The sequence below is a fragment of the Vigna umbellata genome, chromosome 3 (genome assembly GCF_029865625.1).
Source record: "Vigna umbellata cultivar VRB3 chromosome 3, Vumbellata_1.0, whole genome shotgun sequence".
NCBI classification, from domain to species: Eukaryota; Viridiplantae; Streptophyta; class Magnoliopsida; order Fabales; family Fabaceae; genus Vigna; species Vigna umbellata.
In genome coordinates this window covers 3,996,154-4,001,482 of record NC_142167.1, presented here as the reverse complement: position 1 = coordinate 4,001,482, position 5,329 = coordinate 3,996,154, and the positions used below count along the sequence as shown (strand labels likewise).

General features: G+C 27.2%; 1 long non-coding RNA gene across 1 annotated transcript; it reads left to right on the top strand.

Moving 5' to 3' along the window:
• Positions 1–1,710: 1,710 nt before the first annotated feature.
• LOC148201435 (uncharacterized) lies at positions 1,711–2,192 on the top strand. Its single transcript, XR_015784840.1, has 2 exons — positions 1,711–1,840; positions 1,928–2,192. It is a non-coding gene; the product is annotated as an uncharacterized LOC148201435 (long non-coding RNA).
• Positions 2,193–5,329: the final 3,137 nt, after the last annotated feature.

The following is a 5,329-nucleotide window of genomic DNA, read 5'->3' as shown; positions in this document are numbered from 1 at the left end:
AAAGAGAAAGAGGAAGTTTTGGGTTAGTCATGGCTTAGTCTGATGGTGAAGGTGCCCAAAGACACGGGGAGAACCATTAAATGTCTATATACCTTGATATATTGGTTACACTCAACAAAGACTGGATCATCTCCGTTAAGCTGAAATACATCAATTTTCCAATGACAAAAAGACATTTGTGCCGAACAGGACCATTGACACTAAAACCATATATCTGAATTAAAGGCAAGCCAATACCATCACTTAAACCAAAAACAAATAAGGAAGCAATGGAGCAATTTATCTCAACTAGATTTTTAATTTAAGAAATCTATGAAGCAAAATATAAGCAATTGATCAATGTAAAAAATGTCAACCTGTATTAAAACTGGTAGAAGATCCATATCTCAGTAACATTTCCATTTGAATCTTCTTGTTTCCTAGAGCTACCAGCAGAAGACTTCCTTATAATGGACCCTTTCATAAACATGTTAGAGATGATAGGGAGAGATATTGTTCCTTGTGGCAATGAGGGAAGAAGCTCATTTTCCAGGTTTACAATCTCAAATATCTATATATTGGAACAAATAATTAGACTAAAATCTTCTCTTCAGAAATGGATCAGAACTAGAAATATCAAGGCTTTAAATAATGGTACATTGATGTTAGGTCAGAGTTTGATAAATGAACCCTTAATCAACACCACCATAACCAACCAGGTCACGTGCCTCGACGACTTCTTGCACGACAACTTCTAACATAGCACGAAGCTCCGAGACAACAACATTGGTAAAAACAGAAAACTCTTGGCCGAGGAGAGCAATGTCGGTGGTGATGACGGTGTTGTCTGGTCGGAGTGAATTTCTTCCACTGACGGGAGTCTGCTTTTGGCAATAATGGTGTCGGAGGCAGTGGACGTATTGCTCCGTTGAAGAGTAGTAAAAAAGAAAAAAAGGAGAAACGTGGCATACACTCATCACGGAAGCTACATCCCACGTGAGCTCGCTGTTTGTCACATAAAAGAAAACTTAACGCCGTTCAATTTTAAGGACTAAACATAAGAGTTTTAAAACTAAAAAGACTAAAATGAACAAAACTTTCAAAGAGAGACGAAACCCAAAATCGCTTAATAGTTTAGTGACTAAAAACATATTTAATCCTAAAAACTATCCAAATAGGAAATATAATTTGTGTGGTAAGAGGACTAATAATATCCATGATTACTTTACCTTTTATGTTATTTCTCCCAAACTTAACTATAGAATTTAAAAAAAAAAGTTGGATATAAATATTATTTTAATTATTTCTATTCTATCAACAATATTTAAAAAGAAAATCTTTGATTAACTTAAGATTATAATTTTAAGGAATCTTTTTTCATTCTTTATATGAAATTAAGAAACATTAGATTAGAATTTTAATGACATATAATTAATAGAATTAAATATTTACTAACTTTCATAAACATAAATAAGATTTGACTTTATTGATATTTTATTGTGATTCCTTAATAAGATAAAATATCATGTATAAGAGAGGAAAATGAATTAAATTGTAACATTTTAGAATTATACACCTCAAATGCTATTAATTTTTACTATAATTATATTTTTATTTGCTAGTTTTTAATTAGCATTGAAATATTCATTTCTGTGTTTCCTTTTAAAGAAGTTATCATAGAGATAATTTTGAGCACAGAAAACAGTCTAAGACTTTTTTATATAAATGCATGAGGACCTCTCCACCATGAGATCTATAACTACACAATAAAGAAATAAACACCGTTTCCTAATCAAATCAAGAAAAATGAAAATCATTTTTGGTTTTTCTCTTCTGCTGCTTCTTCTCTGTGTTGCTTCGGGTAAGCACTCTTGGTCACAAATTCTAGAATTTCAGTTATAGTATTTTGTGCGTAAATATAAATGAATTTTAGAAATTAATTATATAGATGCAGGAAATGAAGTCCAAACGACAGAGGTACCTTTAGACTGCGAGGAGTATCCGTTGATTAACGATGTTTGTGACCCAAAAAATCCAGAAGATTGTATCTATGATTGCAAATTACATTATAGAACAACATACATAGGTGCATATTGTGACATTTATAAAAAGATTTGTGTTTGTATATATTGTGGTGGAAAATAGTTTTCACACCTCTTCAGTCTGTATCAACTCAAACTCAGGGGTCTAAATAAAACCTTATTTATTATTCATTTTATCACTTGCTTTATTTTATTTTACTTTACATTGAAGTCTGATTCAATTGGGTAATTTTGTTATATGATTAGGAATGACAACGAAAAAAAATCTCTATTTTATATTTATTTTTTTAAAAAATTCATTTGTATATTCAAAATTAATATTTGTATTTGTATATTCAAAATTAATAGGTATCAAACTTTTTCTCACAACTTGTATCTATATTTATATTCATTTTCTTACTATTTCAATATCAATTAATTATTTTTTTATAAAATATTAAAAAAAACATAACATATTCAATATAAAAGAAGAGTATTCTCGTTTCTTTAAAATCAAATATTTAGAAGTAATTGAATGGATTTCAAATTTTAAATTAGAATACCAAATAAAATTTTATGAGAACTAAAACATTTATTAAATTTACAAATATTAATGAAATTTAGTTGATAAAATTTAAATTTTAAAAATATAAAAGGAAAACAAATATTCAAATTAAAAAATATTTTAATACTTTAATTTTTTAAATTCTAATGAAATCCCTTTTTCTATACACTAATAAAAATTATAGTACATCTTTTTATAAAAATCACAAAAAGAACAAATATTAGACGAATAATAATTTAAATTTAATGTAAATATTTCATTTTTTGAACTTAAATATATGTTGAATGGTCATAAAGATATTCAATACAATTACATTAAATTCTTATATTATTGTAAATAAAATCTATTTATATAATTATAATGATAAAATTATCATGATAATAGTTAGAAAATAAAAATAATTATATAAAAATATTAAAATAGTATTTTATATGATAAAAACAAAAAAAAATAAAAGCATTAAAAAAATTAAATGTGTGCTTTAAATAATTTGATAAATCATTGAATGAAATCATAACAAATTATTTAATGACTATAAATATTTTAATAATTTAGATGATGACAAAAATGAATATTATACTAAATATGAAAAGAGGGATAAAATGAATTTAGGGTTAAATATGTTTTTAGTCCCTAAACTATTACCGTTTCTGGTTTTCGTCCCTCTTTCAAAATAAGGTACAATTTGTCCTCATTCTTTTCGAAACTTTAGTTTTAGTCCTCGAAACTTTGGTTTTAATCCTCGAAAACTAACCTCGAAAATTACCACATTTTTAACGGTGTTAATTTTCGAGAACTAAAACCAAAATTTTGAAAAGAATGAGAATCAAATTGTACCTTATTTTGAAAGAGGGACGAAAACCAAAAACGACTAATAGTTTAGGAACTAAAGACATATTTAATCCATGAATTAAACGTACCTATCTTCATTTTGTTACCCAATTAAAAAATTAGATATTACAGTATCCATTCCCATGTGGGAATTTTTTCATGCATTTGAATAATTTATCATTCTTGTATACAACATTTGCTTTCAACTAGGAATGAAAACACATTTTCTTGCCAGACTTACGTGTTGGTTTTTCCAACTGGTTTGTTTATTTAAAATACAAGTCCTTCTAATTAAAATAGAGTCACACTTAAAAAAGTGTATTAAATATAACAAAGCGACTTCCTTATGTAATAAATGTGTGTGTATATATATATATATATATATATATATATATATATATATAGGGTTTACTAATGCGCATACGTCTGTTTTTCAGTTGGTACATTTTAGCAATGTGTATTGGGTTTTAGTAGACAAAAATACCCTTATAGATCATGGATTCTAAGTTTTAAGGTTAAGAGTTTTTAATAATTTTCATTCTCAAAATTAAAAAAAAAAAAGAAACCCCAAACCCTTACTAATCTCCTCATCCCTCTCAACCCTTTCTCTTTCATCTCTCTCACTCCAACATTTTCTTTGTCATCCTATGATAGTCTCAACTGAAAAATATCAGAAACATTGGCTGTTAAACAATCTTACAAAAAATGATTTTATAATGAGTTTTCATTTTATAATTTTTGTCTTATCTAATTTTATCTAATTTTCACAAGCATAAAGGAATTGGTAATTGACTTGGAAAAAATAAAAAATACTCGTTGTTAAACAATTTCTTACAAAAAATGATTTTATAATAAGTTTTCATTTTATAATTTTTGTCTTATCTAATTTTCACAAGCATAATGACATCAAAGGAACTGGTAATTGGCGTGGAAAAATTCAGAAACACTCGTTAAACAATTACTTACAAAAAAATGATTTTATAATGAGTTTTCATTTTATAATTTTTGTCGTATATAATTTTATCTAATTTTCACAAGCATAATGACATGCGAAGAAATTGGTAATTGGCTTGGAGGGTTTTCTTAGAGATGATGATTCAACATATGCAGATGATGAAATTAGAGAGGTCAGTGAAGATGGTGAAATTGAAAAAAATCTTGAATGAACCTTTGCGTGAAGGTGAATATGTCAATGAGTCAACTCCTTACAAAGACAAATTGCTTAACGGCTAGTGTTTATGATTTTTTCAATTGGGGCTAGAGTAGGGATGATAGAGAAAAGGTTGGAGTGAGAGATGAAAGAGAAATGGTTGAGAGGAATGAGGGAGGTGAGTAAGGGTTTGGGAGTTTCTTTTTTCTTTTTTAGTTTTGAGAATGAAAATTATTAAAATACTCTAAACCTTAAAACTTAGAATCCATAATATATAAGGGTATTTTTGTCTACTAAAACCCCTGTTTTTCAGTTGGTACATGTTAGTAATGTGTATCAGGTTTTAGTTGACAAAAATACTCTTATATATCATGGATTCTATGTTTTAAGGTTAAGGGTATTTTAATAATTTTCATTCTCAAAACTAAAAAAAAGGAAACCCCCAAACCATTACTCACCTCTCTCATTCCTCTCAACCCTTTCTCTTTCATCTCTCTCACTCTAACATTTTCTCTATCATCCTATGGTAGCTCAACTGAAAAAAATCATAAACATTGGTTGCTAAACAATCTTACAAAAAATGATTTTATAATGAGTTTTCATTTCATAATTTTTGTCTTATCTAATTTTATCCAATTTTCATAAGCATAAAGGAATTGGTAATTGACCTGGAAAAAATAAAAAATACTCGTTTACAAAAAATGATTTTATAATGAGTTTTCATTTTATAATTTTTGTCTTATCTAATTTTATCTAATTTTCACAAGCATAATGACATCAAAG